Source organism: Terrapene carolina, unplaced genomic scaffold (assembly GCF_002925995.2).
Source record: "Terrapene carolina triunguis isolate 2854851 unplaced genomic scaffold, T_m_triunguis-2.0 Scaffold66, whole genome shotgun sequence".
NCBI lineage: Eukaryota > Metazoa > Chordata > Testudines > Emydidae > Terrapene > Terrapene triunguis.
The window spans coordinates 41,343,957-41,365,435 of NW_020664417.1; positions in this window are offsets into that span (position 1 = coordinate 41,343,957).

Genomic DNA, 21,479 nt, shown 5'->3' on the forward strand with positions numbered 1-21,479 from the left:
CATTATGCAACATTATGGCAGAATGAATAGTTCTAACAATATGTGAGAATCAACAAAAACAGTTCCTTACCAATGCTGTGTGCCTGACTGTTATAACTATGTCAGCCTCCATTCATTGTACTCCCCCCTTAGTTTTGGATGTGACAGATATACTTTGTACAACCTTTGGTTTAGCCTGAGTTGTATAGAAGGAGCTGCAACTTCGGTATGCTCAAAGAACTCCTAAATCGACAGAGAAAATAGCAGATCTATCCAAGGAAAAAATACTGTAATTACAAACTTACTTTAAAAACAGTTCTAGTTAATAATTATATATATATATATATATATATAATGAAAGGAAAAAAGCTACAAATATATTTTGATATATATATTTCGGTTGTCTTTATGAGTTCTGTTTCCTCACACTTTGAGACATTATGACATTATGGGTGTGAAAATGAAAGCCAGTGTAAAGATTTTCTGCGTGAGCCTTTTAAAATTGATTTTTACCATTTAAAAGACACTTATATCAAAAGAGTGAACCTTCATTCTCCCTGCTCAAAGTCTAATCAGACTTTGTGGAGAGAGAGCCTTGAAGATTAGGGGTAGGGATGAAATTCAGACACTCCAAACCCACAGGCAAGCTTTTGGACAACAGCACTGCTTTTTAGTACCCTCTATTCCAGTAAGCAGGACTAGTGGCCACTATTTACCCCTTACGCAGGCTTTCTGGCCCACTGGATAATTTTTTGATACCATGGCCTTACTTCCAAGCCCCATTATGAGTCCAAACTATTTAGGAACAGTCTCTCTCTCCAATATATGAGAGGTGTGGAAACATCTCTACCCAGTCCCAAAATAACCGCACCCAATGGCACTGTGTGAAGCATCTTGTGCTGGAAAAGGGGTGGAAGCTGGTGCCAGAGTTCCTTCAGTGTGGTGGCAGAAACTCTGAGGAAGAGAGCAGGGTGAGAGATAGTAGGGGACAGTGCACATGGGGTTAGGCATAATAGGAAGCAAAGCATGTGAGATTGGTCAGAATTAGGGACAACACAGCACAAAGAAAGGGGTGGTGGGAGAGTAACAAAAGGGAGCACCAAAGCGAGGTGGCAGACATAGATATACAAGATTATGGAATAGAGGGATAATAAAGTACAAGGGTGGCAGGTTTGTAGAAATTATGGTGGTGCCCAGAACCTGCCCTCCTGCAAACTCCGTCCCCCACCTACCTAAGACTCTGGGAGGGAGTTTGGGTGGGGGAACGAGGTCTGGGGTGCAGGCCCTGGGCTGGGACTGGGGATTAGGGTGCAGGAGGGGTGCAGGCTCTGGGAGGGAGTTTGGGTGCAGAAGGGGTGAGAGGTTGGGCTCAGGGAGGGAGTTTGGGTGCAGCTCCAGGCTGGGGCAGGGGGTGGAGGTTAGGGTGACCAGATCACAACCCTAAAATATCAGGACACATTGGGGTGCCATCAGCCCTGCCCATAGCCTTCCCAGGCTCCACCCCCACTCTGCCCCAGGTCCCGCCCCCTCCCTGCTCATCTCCCCTCCCCGCTCATCTCCCCTCCCCACCACGCCCTTCCTCATCCCCCCGGAACCCTGCTGGCTTGCTGCATCCCTCCTCAGTCCCCCACCCACCACTTGCCTCCTCACCCCCCCCCGCCAGTCCGCCCACCGCTCGCTCACCTCTTCACCCCCCCACCCGCCACTCACCCCTATGGCACCGACTTCCCCTCTGCCAGGTGGGTGCTTGCCCACCCCCCACCTCTTCTTGCCAAAGCATCTGCCCTCGCTCTGCCCCCCCTTCCCCCAAGTCCCCGTCCCTGCCCTGCCTCTTCTCCACCACCTTCCTTGAGCGTGCCGCATCCCCGCTCCTCCCTCCCTCCCTCCTGGAAAGCGCTAAGCACCACCAAACAGCTGTTAGGCGGTGGGAAGTGCTGGGGGGGGAGGAGCGGGGACTCGGTGTGCTAGGGGTGGGGGGGGGAAAGGAGGATGGGGGAGCTTGGCTGCAATTTTTCCCTTGCAGAGAAGGCGCCTCCCTCCCGCTCACCTCCCTACCTGAATGTCGGGACAAATGGCATCCTGATCGTACATTGATCGGGACACGGGACAAAAGGTTAAATATTGGGACAGTCCCGATTTTAGCAGGACATCTGGTCACCCTTGTGGCGGTGTAGGAGGGGGTGAGGGGTGCAGGCTCTGGGAGGGAGTTTGGTGGTGGGAGGGGGTGCAGCGAGAAGGGGGTGCAGGGTGAGGGCTGTGGGGTGGGGCTGGGGATGAGGGGTTCATGATGCAGGAGGGGGCTCAGGGCTGGGGCAGAGGGTTAGGGTGCGGGGGGATGAGGGCTCTGGCTGGGGCTGGGGATGAGGGGTTTGGGGTGTGGGAAGGTCTCAGGGCTGGGGCAGAGGATTGGGGTGCAGGGAGGTGAGGGCTCCGGCTGGGGATGAGGGCTCCTCCTCCCAGCAGCACCCCCCACCCCCACCATTGTCACTGTACATGCTCCTAGGGCCCCTCTCAGGTCCAGGAAGCCCCCTCACCTCCCCTGTGGTGGGTGCCGGGGGGGGAGAGGCTGCCATCACATGTGCCCCTCCTCCCCTGCTGCAGGCTCCGGGGCCGGGGGGAGGTACGCAGGGGCAGCAAGAGGGGCCAGAGGACACTCAGGGGAGGTGCGTGGGGGCGGTAGGTGGGGCCAAGGGAGAGACTGAGCCCCAAACTTTGGTGGAGCCGGGCCCCCAGGCCCTGAATATTGCTGGAGCCCGGGCACCACAGGCCCATATAACTCGCCGCCCCTGGATACCTAGGCAGTGGCCCCAGTGGGAACATAAAAATGGATGGAGAAAATCAGTGAAGGAAGACAGGTCCAAATTGGAAAAGGGAAAAAAATAAAAAATTAGATGATGTTATTGAGGGAATACAAAATCTGAGTGGGAAGATAAACTACATTACCATATTGGAGAGCTAGTGGTGAATAGGAAGGCAGAACAAACTAACAACCCCAGTGCAGCCAGAGTCCGTATTTACTTTTTGATTTTAGAAGAGTTAGTTTTATTCAGAATTTTCAAGATTGAATGGTTGCTATCTTGTTTTCATTTTTTTTAATGGGTGTGTTCCTAGCCTTGGGTTCATGTGGATACCTACAAGGAAAGGGGTCATCACTTCTCTCAGACCATACACTCCTTTGGATGCTATATATTGCCATCATTTGATTTGGAAAGAATGATTGGTGACTTCACTGGGACTATATCAGTAGCCCCAGTTGTGGGAGTATGGTGGCATTTGTTATGCAGGCTCACAAACTGGGGAGGGGGTGTTGTTTGGTGTGCATCTACTGCTAGGTGCCTATGTAGCAACAGTTGTCAAAAGTGCTTTAATATGTGCTTGGCAAGAAAGCTATAGCCTTTTGTCATAACTATGAAGGGAAGGGTAACAGCTCTCTGTGTACAGAGACTCCAAATCCTTTTACCTGTAAAGGGTTAAGAGGCTCGGGTAACCTGGCTGACGCCTGACCCGAAGGACCAATAAGGAGACAAGATACTTTCAAATCTTGGGGGGGGGAAAGGTTTGTGTGTGTGCTCTTTGTTTTAGGGGTGGTTCGCTCTTGGGATTGAGAGGGACCAGACATCAATCCAGGTTCTCCCCATCTTTCTAAACAAGTCTCTCCTATTTCAAACTAGTAAGTAAAAAGACAGCAAGGCGTCTTAGATTTACTTTGTTTTCTCAACTTGTAAATGTACCTTTTTACCAGAGTGTGTATCTTTGTTTGCTGTACTTTGAACCTAAGACAGAGGGGGGTCCTCTGAGCTCTTTAAGTTTGATTACCCTGTAAAAGTATTCTCCATACTGATTTTACAGAGATGATTTTTACCTTTTTCTTTAATTAAAAGCCTTCTTTTTTAAGAACCAGATTGATTTCTCCTTGTTTTAAGATCCAAGGGGGTTTGGATCTGTATTCACCAGGAGTTGGTGAAAGGAGGGTGGAAGGAAGGAGGGGGGATGGTTAACTTCTCCTTGTTTTAAGATCCAAGGGGGTTTGGATCTGTGTTCACCAGGGAATTGGTGAAAGGTTTCTCAAGGCTTCCCAGGGAGGGAATTCTTGTGATGGTGGCAGCGGACCAAAGCTAAGCTGGTAGATAAGCTTAGAAGTTTTCATGCAGGCCCCTACATTTGAACCCTAAAGTTCAAAGTGGGGATCCAGCCTTGACACCTTTATTTTGTATCCAAATCTCATCTCAAGGTTAGAGGTCGAGGTGAAAAAACAAGGTGAGATCCAATCTCCAGGCTGGATTACTAGAATGTATTCTATATAGTGCAGCACCTTAAAACCAGGCAGAAATTGTGACAAGTGCAGAATGCAGCTACCTACTTATCAAATGAGATTTTTGTAGAAAACATTATCCTGTGTTTTATAGTCTGAATTTGCTATCATTTGATTTTAAACTAAATTGTTGATGTTAATGGTTTGGGTTTTAAACAAACTGTCGAAGAATCTGTGGTGTAAGCAGCCTGAAAATTTAGGTGAAGAGTGCTGTTTGCTGTGCTATTGTAGCCATGTTGGTCCCAGGATACGAGAGAGACAAGGTGAGTGAGATAATATCTTGTAATTGACCAACTTTTCTTGGTGGAAGAGGCAGAATTTCTTCCGCCAACAGAATTTGGTCCAATAAAATATATTCTCACCCACCTTGTCTCAGGGGAAGAAATTACAAAGTGGCTATGAGATGATGTCCAAATCTGCATATGACCTTCAAAGGGATCCAGTGGCAAATCCCGTGGCAAATCCCTAGTAAATGAGTCAAACCGAAATAAAGAGGCAAGAGAGAGGCAGAAAAAATACTAATGGTGGGAGAAAAATTTAATGTGGTTTTTCAATCTCTAATGAAGGTATCTGTGGGTCCACGTCCAGGAACTATTTTGAAACACTGGAGTGCCAAAAGAAATCTGACACCATTCACTGTATTGTTGTGTCTCTGTCTTTTTTATATATCTTTTCCTTTATTTTAGTTTTACCTTTGGTCAAGTGAATTGTGCTTCACTTCCCCTTTGCTGTTTTCTGTTCACTCATCTGGCTTTTCCATAAACACTGTTTTTCTGTGTAACTGACAAGAGGTGATGTTTCTAGTGCGAAGAATTTTCTGATTTTTTTTTCCCCTGTCCGGTCCCTACCTCTCATCTTTGCTTTTCTTTTTGTTGTTCTAGCTCCTCTTCCCATCTGTTCTTTGTCTATTACTCTCAACTCATTTTACCACATTGTCTCTTTTCCTTCCCAGTATGCATTATTGCTGCCTTTCATTTTGATGCACCTTGTTAATGGTGCTGTGTTAATCCCATGGACCCGCTACAGAAAGTGCTGCATCAAGATTGTGGTTTGTGCTGCTTCCTTCAATATCATGAAGTGGCACACTGCTGGGATTACCTGAACCAACAGAAGAGAGGTGGAGCGAGTTACAATATATTTCCCCCCCGCCCCCGATTTCTGCCAGGGTTTATATATAAATATAATATATAGAGAGAGCAGGGTGTGGGTTCAAAATCTGAGTGCACAGTAGTTTATTTCAAAACAGAGATGCCAGCAATAGCAAGCTGCCCACCTTTGTCCTTCACCTTTGCAGGCCCAGCTCACGCTGGCCCTGACATGCAGCAACCCTCCAGCCATGCAAACAGGGCTGCATGTGGGAGGCAAATTCCATGCTTGCCTGAGGTTTTCAGGGCTGGGCCTCCCATGGGATCATCACTGGCCTGTGTGGCCTGGCACCTGCCCCAGTGTTTGTTTGGGTTTCACACAGGGACCTGGAGGAATTTAACCAATGCCGTGCGTGGGTTTCCTGTTGACTCAGAGCCAGCCCCGCTCGGTCACATGGTGCCACTGGGCCCCCCTCCCTGTGTGGCAGCTGGCAGATCCAAGCCAGTCAAGTGACCTTGGAGGCCAGGCGAGCTGCAAGCTGCGCTCCATGGGGAGAGGCAGCAGCAACAGTTGGGCACTTCAGGGAGGGGCCAGTGCTTTCTAGGAAGGGAGACTAAAGGTAAAGGAGGAGGTATGACTCAAACTGTTTGGGGGGTGGCCGAACCTTTAAATTGCCCCCCTCCCCCCCCACTATCAACAGTTACATGTTGCCTCTGAACAGGTCCTGTGGGAGGCCAGAACCTTGGATCTTTCTTCCAGCTGGTCCTGTAGTAAATTAGGTTCTGTGCAACCAAAGCCAGATGGAAGTATTTCCCTGACTATATCTGTGTACACTGGAGTGATTTGCTCATTTTCCAGTCAAGATACTTGTTAAGAGCAATATTGAAGTGCTCCAGAGAGTTTGTAATTTTGGGGAGAAATCATACTAACTGTGCTCATGCAATACAATACTGGATTTGAAATGGCTTAGAAAGTTATTCTACTTAAAACTACTTCAAAATGGAACCCTGAAGTCAATATTGATGGTGATAGACCAGAAGTGTTGACACAGCTTTAGCTGACCCCTAGAGAGGTCTAGTTTCATCTGCCTGTAGCAAATTTCTTTCAGTTCCTTCTATTTCCTCTGGTCTAGATGCAATGGCTAGGCTGGGTTTTTGCTATGATCACAAAAAATAATCTGAGTTTAGCAAAAAGGGCATAGTTTCATCAAGACACAGAACAGACATTGTGTGGAATAACATTCTGGTCACTGGGAATTCAGGGAAGCATCATTTGATCATTTCTGATATGCTTTTGCCTTGCAACAGTGTTAACCACAATACAAAGGAGAGCACTGCTTGCTTCTTTTGGAAAAGATTCAGAACAGCTAATTTGGTTTAGCTAGCATTTGTGTGAAAATGCAAATTGTCGTGCCCCCTGCTTTGAATTGGTGTTTTGGACATCTATTCACTTATTCCCTCTCCAGCCACAGCTCCTGAAACAAAGGTAATTTATCTGGATCATCAGAACAACTCCTTTAGGATCCTTGACTCAGACAACAGTGCTTTGAATTGGTGGACCAAAGATAACTTTATTTTGAGGACTTCTATTCCAAGAACCTTTATTTGCTACTGGCATCATATGTCAGTTTCTTGGAGTGTAAGAGTGCAGAGGCTTTTAAAGAGCAAGTGTCTTAAAGGAAGTTGCCCTCTGAAATAATCCATATTTTAACCTCCCAAGTGATGATAGTGGTCAAAAGCACTTTTTTCCACTTCAGTAAGATGTGAAAGAATGCACAAGATTGGTGTCATAGCTTTTATAAATTTACAAGTGGAAACAAAAGCAAAAACCTTTAAAGGCTGAGGCTGAAAATTTTGCCGTAGCACTTCAAGTAACCAGAGGGATTAATGTGGATTGACTCAGCTGTAGATACTGGAAAGTGTTCACAGAAGTTACAAAAAAATAAAGACTCTTATTCACTGGCTTTTTTTTTTTTTTTTTTAAACCAAACTGGAAAAAAGTGCTGGTCAAATAGAGCAACAAAATTTTAGCCCAACACACAGGGGGGATATCTCGACTCCCTTACATCCTCCTCACTCTGTGATACTCCTTTCTCCCCACCCTTTCACTTATTTCTTTTTACTCCACCTTCATCTCCCTTTCTCCTCACACTTTACTTTTCCATTCCTTTGTGGTCTTTTCCCCCCTCTTCCTTACCCTCCTGCTCCATTTCCCATTACTTCCCCTGCTCTGTCTCCTTTCCCTCACTCTGTCCTCGACCATTTTTTCAAAGGAGTTCTTTAAAATGTGCTTTGCTTTGGTAAAGAGGACTTTTCCTTATCAGGAGAGGTGTTGTGTTGCTAACATAGAAATGACTATGCAAATGAACATATATAATATTGGTATGAGAATGACCATACTTATGCCTGTTTTAAAGTTCTGAATATGCCAGGTGTAAACTAGATGATTCCAAAAGCCTTTTGCAACTCTGTGTGAACTGAGATCTCATACAGGTAATAGAAATGGTATGCCTTCACTCCAACCAACCTCCCTCTTGAGCAGAGCTGAGCAAAGTTTTTCAGGCGAATAGTGGATTTGCCAGGAAATGCAGTTTTCCCCCAACCCCCAAACTATTCACAAATTTAACACAAATTTGCCAAATAGTTTCAGCCAGGAAAAAAAAAAGCTAGATCCACAAAACAGCCAGTGAAGGAGCATGGATTTGAATTTGTCTCTCACAGGTTAGTGCCCTAGCCACTTAATTCTCATTCTCCCAGTGATTAGTCACATATTTTATACAAAGTTCAGTGGAGAGATGAAGAGATCCACCTCAGAATAGCTTATAGCCTAGTGGTTAGGGTACTGTCTTGGGAAGTAGGAGATGCAAGTTCAAATGCCTCTTATCATGCAAAAGGGGAATTGAACCTGGGTCTCTCACTTCCGGGGCAAGTACTCTAACTGAGCTAAAAGTTATAATATTGGTACCACTACCTCCTCCTGCTCCTGACACGTTGTATTCTAACCCTTTAAAAATGGTTGAAAACTAAATCATTTGGGTAAATGTTGTTTCATTTGACCCAAGACAGATTTTTATTTTAATTTTTTGATTCAATGAAATTTTTCAGGATTTTTGGATTTGGTTTGGGTTGGACCAAAATCATTTTTGAAACTGCCAGCAAGCTAAAAAAATCAGCTCTTCATCCAGCTACATTTCTAAGTGCTTTGTAAACATCTATTTACACCAAGTGCGGCTGGTACTGTACAAAATATCCTAGAAGACAAATATAGAAAGATGCACTGGAGGACCAGAGGAAGGAAAAGTGTTTGGTTTGATATATTTTTTTATTCTCTTATAAACCTGGTTTTAGAAGTGCTGTCTATGTTGGTTTGGGCATCCTCTAGTCTACTCCTGAAATAATCAGTGCTTTCAGGGGAAGTTCAAAACCTGTAAAGGCATATGGGCCCAGGGAATTATCCCTGTCAAGCACACCTCTCCCTTTTCAGCAACACTGGTACAGATAATATCTTGGCAAGGAAATGTTTTTTAAATAACATGCACGTTCATTATTATCAAACTTACTGTCACAGAATATACAGAAGAAAATTGGGCAGGCCAAATAGTCTTTGATCATTGTTCATGGATATAAATCATATTTAATTCAAGTCTTTTTCTAAGCAACCCACTTCTCTGAACTTTTCAGTGAAGGCCCAGTGAAACAAGTGAAATTAGAGCCTTCACTCATATGGCAAATTCTTATTACCTCTAGTATGTAATATACATTTTGGGCCACATTATTTTTATTTAAGAGATGCATCAGATACAGACTAGTCCCCTTGACATGGTTCCTTTTGCCAAGTGTCCTTTGCATTCTGCAAAGGACAATTGAGTAAAAGGCTGGCTGGCTGTAGTAATAATATGGTTTAATTAGTGTGCTCATTGAACATATGGTAGAAAGGGATTTTTTCTTCTGGCTAATGATTTTCTCTCTTCACCCGTTTATGTATTTGTGGTTTTGCTGTTATTACAAACATTCATAAATACAGAACTTGAACATGCTGTCACAAATCACCTAGTGTTACTAAAAAATGAAGGCTCATAGCTTAGGAACTCAGATTTTCTCTGCCCTGTTGATGTGCAGGAGGGCATAGGGCCTTCCCCTGTTTGTCTCTTAGTGTAGTGAGTAGGCAAGGAGTACTGCTGGGTAGCTGCTACAGTGGCTTTAGCTTTCCCAGAGGGTCCCATTCCCAACTCCACACCAGCCAGCTGAGTGGGACTGATTCCTGAAGAACACATGCAGCATCTCCTCCAAGAATGCAAGCAGCTGTTCTACCACAAGGATGCTGGAGGCAGTGACTACCTAAGGTCCAATATCGCCAGGAGCATTGGGTGGGTGCTGCACCTCTGTACACCCCCTACCAGAGGTTAATACTACAGATGAGCTCAAAATGTCTTCCTTTAAAACATCTCAATCTCAAGTATGCCTAGAGAAAATCCTCCAAAATAAATTCTGTATGGCTATTTGTAGTCAGTGGTGCCAATTTAAATCCTGAATCTGGAAGAGACAGCTGAAGAATTACAGCTTTTGAGGTCTCCAGACAATCACCCTAGAGAAGAATTTCTGTAACACAATTTAGTCCTTCTAGTCCCTTTTAGGCATGCAGTCATGCCCTATAATTCCTGGGATTTAAGTCCAACATGGGTTTTTCCCCATTCATTTTTCCACTCATTTTAAACCAGCAGTTGCTCTTTTTTTTTTTTTTTGAGGGGAGTGGAGGTGTGTGATAAATTCATATAATAATTTATTACAGCCAATCATTACAATAACACTCAAAGTAAATTAACATTGTGTGCACTATTAGATATGAAATTGTTTGCAAGGTCGTGACTGCACACAACATTGTGGATGAATGAAAGAGCATTGCCAAGAAAACACAAACATAAATTAAAGTTCTTTAATTTAGGTGTGGGATAGATAAATAATGATTTGCAGCAACCAGGGATCTCATGTAGCTTTGTTCATATTTTAATAGTTTACTCCTCTTTGCAGTTTCAGTAATTAAGTCTTATGACATTCCAGAAAGCATAAATCCTGCTGAGATGTTTAAGTTTGGAGCATCCTCTTGATGTACAATAAAAAAAAAAAAAAAAAGACACTTACCCAGGATCTTAACAAGCTGTTTTGCTTTTACCTTTGAAACGCAATTGAATGGTAAAGTAATGTGGTCTGCTCAAACTGTTTTAGTCGCATTGTTAACTAGAACCTCCTTTTGAAATTCATTGCCTTCAATTATATTTTTTAAAAGAATTTTAATTATGTGACTGAAAAGAATAAAGATGCTCCCGGCTCCATTTGTTTACCATGGAAGGCCTTAAAAAATGAGGACAGAGCTTCCCAGCTCATGCAGGGGTTGCAGAGAGAGAGAGAGATGACTTTTAATTCGACAAGTTCAGAGAGATTTCTTAGTTTGACGCGCATAGCAGGGGGTCTTTGAGCGCCTGGCAATACTTCAGCATTCTGAGCTTTGAAAGTCTTTCCCTGCAGCAGAAATTGTATCAAAAGCCAATGATAATATTCCCTGCAAGGTAAAGCACCCTATTGAAGATTTCTAGAGCTGTTTATTTATTCATCACAGTTTTTTCTTTTAGGACATATCAGGCATATAGGTAATAATTCACATAGATGATAGAAAAATGCAATAAATAAATAAATAAAAATGCCTCATTAATATTTTCCATCTTCCCTTCTTATGCTTCTCCGTAGGCCACATGTAGCTATAAAATATGGTTGTGCTTGCCCTATATGTATATATATATAATAGGCTACAAATCTCAGCTTTTCCCTGTTTTTAGTAAAATTGTCACTCTTCTGTCTATCTTTGATCACTAGCTGGGTACATAGGATGTTTATGGCTGTTTCCTTCTTACTAAGCCCTCAAAGTGATAGGTCAATTTTACAAGAGGTTATTCAGTTTTGTAGGAGACTTTTTAAATCTTAATTTTTAAAGTAAGTTTCAGGTAACTGTTTTCAAAGCCAAGATTTAAAGCGTCATTTATATTCAAAAGGTCTGTTTTTTAATATTTTTGCATTACCTTTATATGAAAAATATATACATGTGTTTTTCTCCTCTATTTTTGTTTTGTTTTTCCACAGCAGAGCGAGGGCTGTGAGACTACGACAACCTGTCTCTAGTGTAATGTCAATGTCGGCTATCACTTTGGCAGAAACAGTCAGCTCAGTGAAGACTAAAAGAGTCCCATCTCCTGTTTTTTCATCTGCTGGTGGCATTCAAAGTGACCTTGCCTTGTAAATATTGGTGAGTGACCACAAGGGAAAAGCAGTTCCTTGAGGAAAAGGAACTTGTTTCAAAAAAAAAAAAAAAAATGTGGTGACCTGCATTTCTTTCTAGGATAAACATTAGGGAAAGTGTCCACACAAACAATATGCAAGATATGTTTGCTGTTTTAATCATAGTCTATTTAACTATATTTTTTCTATACACTGAAAAGCATGTACTGAGCTGTAGCTAGTAAGAGGTAATCAACATGTGATAATATTTTTTTCTTATTTAAACTCCTTCCTGCCCAGTAGGTGACATTCTCACCCCTGCTCCAGTTCCTGAATGCTACATAAAAAGCCTGGAATAGTATAAAATGGCCTTTAAAGTCCCAAATCTGGCAGGGAAAGAATATCCCCAATATAGGAGCTAAGGAAGACAGCTGAACCACCCCTCATCAGTTTTGGTGTAAGGGGCATGTAAGTGGTGGGATAGCAGCAATCACTGCTGCAGAGATTCTGGGCAGGCCATGAAGGCTACTGTAACTTAAAGTGCCCCTCAGGGCTGTTTAAATTGTGCAAGAGGCCACTAAATCCACTTTAGCTCCCACCCCTGGCTGAGAGTTCTGTGCTGCACCTCTAAGAGGCACAGCGCAGAATCATGCCCAGTGTGTCTAAGGAGATATTTCATGTTGAAATCAGATGTGTGGAGAGTGAAAGTCACTCAGGAGTACAGGTAATTTCTATATTATAGCACAAATATTTTAAATGATTTATTAGATAAAAGTTAACCTGTTTTTTTTTTTTTTAAAGTATGAGTAGTGTTAAATGCAGGGGTGTTCCCAGGCTATAAATAACTTAAGTATTTTAATTATTTAATCTACAGTGGTTGTCACAAAACAGTAAACATTTGTGCATCGTTACCATTCAGTATTATCTGGATTAACTCCTATTAACAGTGCTACCTCATTCATTGCTATATGGTATCTGTGAGCACAGATTGACATTTTAATGGCTATACCTATCCTTGAAGTATGCCATTTTATAAATGGACTATACCAGCCGCAAAAGACGTAACTATATGAAAATTATTGCAGCATCAACCAACAGTGAAAAGCCATTCCAACAGAGGAGCAATTGTTGACTGGTGGTGACGGTCATTGCAGTAATATTGATGGGCATTTGGGTAATTTAGTCCTAACCTTGGTTCTGTGTCTGCCCATGACTTTGTTTGGACTGGCTAAGGAAATAAGCAGAGGAGACCCTACATTCTGATTGAGGATCATTTTTACAATGATAAATAAGTGAAAGAATAAATAAGTATAGAATTGAATGAATGCATTTTCTATAGCTATGCATCTAGTAATATTTTGTGATGCTGTATCACATTATGCTTCTTCTGAGTTCTGTATAATATGAGGGATGACACAGCATGATTCATTAACCAAAAGTGTCCCTATTTGGGAAAGCTCTTAAGCATGTACCTATGTGATTTGGGTCCTTATAGGGATAAATTCCACCATCACTAACTCTCCTGCAACCCCAAATAAAATAAATGTGCTGCTTGGGTGTATTTGATGCCACAATGTGTCTGAATGTCTAGCGGTTGGTACAGAGATGGGTGGTCAATGGCCAGACATTTGGCAGTCAGCAGGAGGAGAAAATGAAATCACATTAACCAGGGATATGTAAGATCAATCAGGTCAGAACTTGGAAATGGTAACACAAACTGATTTGGGAAATCACTGCTCTTCCACTTTAAAAAAATCAATTCTTTGATTTTTCTGGAGTTGTACATTTTTTTATTTTAAAAAAAAAGTGATTCTGCAATGATAGAGTTGTGAGATATTCAGGCAATCAGCTCAGATAGTTTGCTTGTTTTCGTGAAGGATGTAAACAAAAGTGAATGGTATAGCTTTGGTAATGACTGTACTGTGCAATTTACAATTCAGCCATATTATTAACTCTTTGCATAGTTTGTTGCTTTCTTTAAAATAAAATTAAAAAATTGAAACTTTAGCAGATGCTTCATCAACCATTTGACACAGCTGTGGACCCTCAGTCTCTCTTTATTTGTCCATTTATTGGGCATCTATACCTATTACCACTAGGTCCCTTGAATGGGTAGATGAATCACGGCTCATTGTTTTTCATTATGAAATTATGAAATTTAAATTATGAAAGCTTTTTCCAGAGCAAGACTAATAGGCTAATAATAGATAATAGGTTGATCATAGGATCTGTTGGGACTGCTTTTTCTGCTAGTTGAGCTAATACCTTCACGAATCTATGGTCTGTTTTGATAAAATGCCTAAAATAGGTCACAGAGCAGCTTTGTAGAAACTGGTATGTGAACAGAGTGGATTAAAGTATTATTTGTTTGTTGGTTCATTTCTGGCAGTACTTATAATTAGAGTTAGATGAACAATGGATTTTTTCATTCAGTGCAAATTCTGAAAAATTTAAAAAGACTTGTTTTTTGTTTGATCCAAAAATGATTTTTTTAAAAACTTTTTGTTGAAATGAAATGTTTCATTTTGACCTGTTTGCTTTTCTTTGGGGTGGGGAGGGGACATAACTCTCTCTATTTAATTGTTTATAAAAAGTAGAACAGCTTCAATAGGAAAGATTGAGAAAGTCTTATACCATAATATACCATAGCCCACTTGATAGGGCACTCACTTAAGAGACGGAAACCCTTGTTTAAATCCCATCTCCTCATAAGGCAGAGGGGGAGTTGAACTGGGTGAGTTTGCTAACCTCTGGGTTAGAGGTTATAATCCCACTTTTTCCCCTCTCCCCAGGCTGTTTTGTGAATCTAGTCGTCCATTGCATTTGTCAAAATGCCAGAAATTGAAACGAAACATTTTTGTTTTTCAACAATCTGAAACATTTTGATGTTTTTCTCTTTGGTTGAAACCATTTGGTGACCTTGACACAAATTCATGAATAGTTTGGGGTCAACCAAAACTGCATTTTTTGTCAAATAAACTGTTTGCTGAAACAGTTTTGTCCAGCTCTATGACAATATGCTAGGTGCTTTTCAAACCGAATAGGCACAAGCAGCTCCCAAAAATCGGAGTTATTTTACCTATAGGATGAATAGAAAATGACCTGTGGCAACATCCAGCTGTCAAGAGAAAGGAGCGACTTCGCACAGTGATGATTTTCCTTATTTTGTTTTCCATTTTCAGTTTGTTTATCTCAGTCACGTATTTCAGTCTGATCTGGCAGATGGTTCTGTGATCAGTTGCTCACTGTTTCCTTTGCATTTTCACACATTTAAAGTTTTGTTTGTATAACTAATTTGGCACCAGTATCATAGGCATTCTAGAGAGTTCATGGACCTTTTAAAAAAAAGTAACAAAACAAACAAACAAAACTTCCTGTCTGAATGTGGAACAAGTTAGCAAGGATAGGGAGCCAATTGCTGGTCTCAACTTATTGCAGCAGAATGGTGTTAACCTTTCACTGGTTATCTTTTTTTTTTTTTTTAAAGTCCCAGACTATTCTTCAAAAGATTTGTGAAATCTAGTGGCAGTTCTACACAGAAAGCTTTAAAGACAAGTTTACCCTTTGAAGCCAATGGCTTCAAACTACACATGGAGGATTAATCTTAATGAGGATACTTCCATGCAGTTTGGTACAAATATTGATTGATGGTGCACACTAAATTAGCTTCCAGTAACATAAACCATCTTCAGTACTAAACATTGTTGCTCTCCATCAAGGTTAGGGATTTTGCTAGACAAGAATTCTAAGTTTTCCTTTTTATTTAAATGGTTTTCTTTGGGAGTTAATTTTGTTTCTCTTGTGTTTTCTGAATTGATGTGAATCTGCTGGAAATTAATGTATAATGCTATTTCATTTTGGAATAAATAATTGTGAAAACTGTTAAATGGTAGTGAAAATAGGACGAGTAATGCAAGAAACATACCAAATACAATCAGTAAATATAATAAGTACAAAAAAAGTGCAGGAAATCATTGCGATCCATGTGGTCCTATTAGCAGGGCCGGCTCTAGGTTTTTTGCCGCCCCAAGCAAAAAAATGTTTGGCTGCCCCCCACCCCAGCCCTGGTCTACCCCCCGCAGCCCTCTGCCGCCCCAGCCCTGGGCTCTCCCCCCCCACTCGCACCCCCTGCTGCCCCAACTCTGGGCTCCCCTCATCCCCCCCCCACCAGTGCCCCCCACCCACACACCCCCTGCCACCCCAGCCCTGGGCTCTCCACCCGCACCCCCTGCCGCCCCAGCCCTGGGCTCTCCCCTGCCAACTGCACCCTCCTTCCACCCCAGCCCTGGGTCACTGGTAACTCGCTCCCAGGGCGGGTCATTCAGCAGGAATTTTAGATGTGCACAGAACACAGACAGGATTGGTTCCCATATGGTTACAGAACTCTAGTAAAGTGGAACAATTTTCAGCTTGTGTGATTGGAGGATATCTGGATGCATATTATAAGACTGTCCTCCATAAATGAGGAAAAGTTGAGGTGCCTTTATTATTCTTTTGTTCCACTCTTTGTTTCTATGGGGAATTTGCCAATGCAATATCACTGTCTTCCTTTTAAACAAATAAAACTTAAAAAAACAAAATTGCAATGGCTGTTGAAAATAGCAATTCCAGTCCTAATAACCACTGGGAAGCATCTCTTGCTCAATTTTATCCTACTTTTTCTACAGCAAGTTACAGTGGATCAGTATATTTGATTTGGGAGAAATGAAGTAACAGCTGCCCAAATTGAGCTTTAGCACTCCTGAATTTTGAGGTGTTCAAATCTGGAAGGCAGGTGCTAGATTCCCTTTCTGAATATTAGCTAAATCTGGAAAGGAAAAGTCAATTTCTGCTTCCATGGCTCAGAAGTGGAAATCCTCCTACATGCCTGGTACTGTATCTAAAGCTGCCCAGGTCCAGAGCCTCCCCTCCCTTACTTTTCATTTTAAATTCTAGTGGGATCCACATACCTCCTTTGCTAGGCTTCAGATAGAGAGGGGCACTGTCCCTTTAGTCCACCCAATTCTTTCTTTGGGGGCTCAAGGTGAGGTCACACCAGTATCCCTAATCCAGGCTGAGGATGTCTTCTGAAGGGGATATCTGGGGCAAAGCCTTCTACTCCTTGGGCATACTTGTTCCCCATTCACAGTGCCACCCCATTCTAGCAGTGAGCTCTCCATTCACAGCAAGCTGCAGCATGAGGTTTCAGCTACCATACTCCCTCCCCCTCCCTTTCCTGTTGATAGCGGCCAGAGGAATGCCGGGAAATGTAGTTCTTTCCCTGATCCAGGGCTGGCTCTATAGGCAGGGAGCTAACCAAGGAACTACAGCTCCCAGGGCCCCCTGTTGGTTCTCTGCTCCCATGCTGGCTCCCTGCCGGCTGCCGCCCCTGCAAATGGGCTGCCCCAAGCACCTGCTTGCTTTGCTGGTGCCTAGAGCCGCCCCTGCCTATTAGAAACTGAGCCTACTGAATAGTAGGGAAATTTTTGCACAAATATTTGTTTACATTAGAAAGAAAATTTTGATTAATTGTTTTCAGGACTTTTTTTAGGCTCATTCTGTGAAAACATTTGAGCTTATCCAGTGTACACACCTGAAAAGAATATTTTCAAGTTTCCAACCTGGAACATTCTCTGAAAGTGAATTACAAATTATGTATTGGATTAAAAAATTCACATGGGTTAATTATGTAGGTCATCCAATAAGGGAACTGAAACAATACCTAGTAAATTACATAGCTAACCAATAGAGAATGCAGGATATTCACCATGAATTATTTGTGAATAATATTCAGAGCAAGAAAACTTCACAGAAGAAATCATGAATAATTTTGAATAACAAATACATTCACAAATTTCACAGTTGGTTCTTAGCTAATTCAAGAACATTCAAAAGTGAAAACCATTAAATAAATTAATCATTTCAATGTATTGGCTTGTCTCTATTAGACACAGTCTTAGAAAAATGAGATGCAGCTATGGAAATCATAAAAATAAGTCTCTTGTTTGGAGAGTACTTTGATAAGTTGCTTTGTCTAATTACACAGGAAGCTGTAAAATGAGTTTTATTCAAATCTTTCTACAATGAAACATATTGTACTCTATGCAGTTACATTGAAAGCTTTCAAACACCAGCATTTAAAAAAAAAAAAAAAAAAAAGATGTTACTGTTTTAGTGCTTTAAGAAGATAAGTAGCTGTCTGAAGCATCCAGATCAAAATAAGCTTGTGTATACTTTTGTAGTTTTGCTACAGTTTCTGGGTAGTATTTAAATAAAATATTTTATACTGTACTACCTAAAATGTCTGTTTCATGGTTAGTGTGGAAGAATTTTTTCCCCGTTTTAATTTGCTTTCCATTTTTGCTGTTCTAATCACATAATATGTTAGTTTAATTTTAATTGTTTAGGGATAGGTTTCCCTAGCCTCTGTTTGCCAGAAGCTAGAAATGGCCGACAGGGGATGGATCACTTGATGATTACCTGTTCTATTCATCCCCTCTGAAACACCTGGCATCGGCCACTGTCAGAATACAGGATACTGGGCTAGATAGACCATTGGTCTGACTCAACATGGCTGTTCTTATATTCTCCCAAGGGCAGGTGAGTGGGAGGCAAAGTCACAAAGGTGAAAGGTCCATTCCAACAATCAGATTTGAATTTCACAATTCAGGAATATTTCTTTCTCAGACAGTTTTAAATAAGAGAGAAAGATTCAGAAACGTCAATGGTAGTTCTGCTTTAAGTGTTTAGTCTAAAGCAAAGCAGTCTAATGCAAAACTTACTTATATGCATGTGTACATAGGGTGAGAGAATTATCAGATATATCAGTGATGTTTTTCTTTAACTATGAAACATTCTCACAAGCAGAATGTAAGCTTTGTGGTGTCTTTTGGGGATTTGCATACTAGACTTCTGAATTTGTCTTCAAGAATAAATAATCAAATTATAACATCATAATGCAATCGGATGATATTCATTTCTTAACATCATGAAATTTCATCAGTATGTGTTGAGGATGTTTTCTCCTTCTATGGGGTTTAGGAATGAACTCAAACTGCAAATTTCACACATGGATTTCAAATATTCTGAACTTCAAGGCAGTTCAGGTGGGCAGTTTTTTTCAGCCTATATATAAACATTTCTAAGGCATCTGCCTTTGTAGTGTGTGTGTCAAAAAGATGCTTTGTCATTGCATATTGACAAAACCATGCACCTTAATCATTTTGTGTGGTGAGTAATTGAGGACCAAAGTAAATTTGCAACTCCTTATTTGGGTCTTGTTAGTTTTGCAAGATCCAAGGCAGACCTGAAGTGGCACTGTCCTACAAATTACAGAACAGGTAGCAACCTATCTTGGAGAAAGCTACAGAAGATCCATTCACCCTTAAGTCACAATGGAGTGGTTCTGACAAGTTCTAGAGTGTCTTCTGCTGTTCCAAATCTTGGTATTTTGTTTTATCAGTAGTTTTTATCATTGTGGCTGCTGCATCCTCAATTAGGCTGGTCTAGGAGAGGTGTTTATTTACAAAAAAAAACCAACAACACCATTTCCCCACCACCACATATATCTTTAAAATAGCAGTGATTGTGCTTGAAGCCTTCATCACCATAATAGTTCAAACTCCATGCACTCCCTTCAGTGTGATTAAATCTGCCCTCCTCTAATTATACAGTGCAGTTCCATTGCATGTGGGCAGGGACAGGAGTCTGACAGCCTGTATGTACACACTAGAATTTTTATGGTGTAGTGGAGGCAAGCCCCATGAGGAAAAAGTGGAAGTGTTGGATATGCAAATCTACCAGCTAGTCTCCCCATGTAGCCCTCACCAGTTCTACAGTCTCCCCTACAATAGCCCTAAGGCTGCAATAATAATTATGGTGGCCTGTAAAGGAAAAAAAAGGAGTTCTAGAACCTTGATTATCTGGACATCACCTATTGTTAAATAAACGTAATTACATTAATATCAAAACTTTCACAACTGTAATCAGCTCTGCTGTGAAATGTTTCCATGATATTTTGCCATGAATGATGTTATCCCAAAATAATGTGTATTATATAACAGTAAACACCAAAATTATGCAAATGTAAGGGTGAACTGAATACAATTTATGAGAAGAAAAAGATTTAAAGCTAGATGGATTTCACCAGTTTGCTTGCTTTTTATTCCTATTAAGCTTTGATTGACACAGCTACAGCATTACTTAAAAAAAAAAAAAAAATCAGGCATCAGTCTGCAGTTGTATTCTTAAACTGTCAGTGGTCTGTGACTGACTGATGGCAGGCAACAGCTGAACTGAAGGTTTGCTGTAGCTAACAGGACATATGGAGAGTTACATTAGTTAGTTCCTTGTATAATTAAATATTCATGAAGTCCAATTCAGTCACTGGAGATAAAAACAGTTTTAAAAACAATTTAGTTTTCTCCTCTTTCCTGTCCAGCTTTTAGGTCTTATGGTTGGTCTTCTCATTCATATTCTATGTCTGCCATTCACACTTGTTCTCTTAAGATTTTCTAGCCCAAACTGTAGGAATTTATAATCTGTAATTAGGGCTGTCAAGTAATAAAAAAATTAGTCGATGAATCATGCTGTTAAACAGTAATAGAATACTATTTATATAAATATTTTGGATGTTTTCCACATTTTCAAATATATTTTCAGTTACAACACAAAATACAAAGTGCGCAGTGCTCACTTTATATTTTTATTATAACATTTATTTATATATATTTATAACAAAAATAAAAGAAATTGTATTTTCCAATTCACTTACTACAAGTACTGTAGTGCAATCTCTTTATCATGAAAGTTAAACTTTAAATGTAGAATTATGTACAAAAAATAACAGAATTCAAAAATAAAACAATGTAAAACTTTAGAGCCTACAAGTCCACTGAGTCCTACTTCTTGTTCAGCCAAACAAGTTTGTTTACATTTGCGGGAGCTAATGCTGCCCGCTTCTTGTTTACAATCTCACCTGAAAGTGAGAACAGGCTTTCACATGGCACTGCTGTAGCCAGCGTTACAAGATATTTATGTACCAGATGCGCTAAAGATTCATATGTCCCTTCACGCTTCAACATCATTCCAGAAGATGAGTCCATGCTGATGATGGGTTCTGCTCGATAGCGATCCAAAGCAGAGCAGACCGACACATGTTGATTTTCATCATCTGAGTCAGATGCCACCAGCAGAAGGCTGATTTTCTTTTTTGGTGGTTCAGGTTCTGTAGTTTCCACATCGGAGTGTTGCTCTTTTAAGACTTCTGAAAGCATGCTCCACACCCCGTCCTGATCAGATTTTGGAAGGCACTTCAGATTCTTAGATCTTGGGTTGAGTGCTGTAGCTATCTTTAGAAATCTCACATTGGTACCTTCTTTGTGTTTTGTCAAATCTGTAGTGAAAGTGTTCTTAAACAACATGCTTGTTTGTCTGAGCGATTGGCTGAAGTAGGACTGAGTGGACTTGCTGGCTCTAAAATTTTACATTCAAAAATAAAACAATGCAGTTTTTTTGTACATAATTCTACATTTGTAAGTTCAACTTTCATGATAAAGAGATTGCACTACAGTAAAAATATATTTTTTTTCAGTGCAAATACTTGTAATCAAAAATGAGCACTGTACACTTTGTCTTCTATGTTTGAATTGAAATCAATATATTTGAAAACATCCAAAATATTTAAATAAATGGTATTCTATTATTGTTTAACAGTGCAATTAATCATGAATAATTTTTTAAATCACTTGACAGCCCTACATCCTTCACACTTCCCTCATCCTGTGGTTTCTAGGAACCATGCCTATGCTCAGCAGCTTCCAATTTATGTTTGGCTCTTCACAGCTCAAAGGGCCATT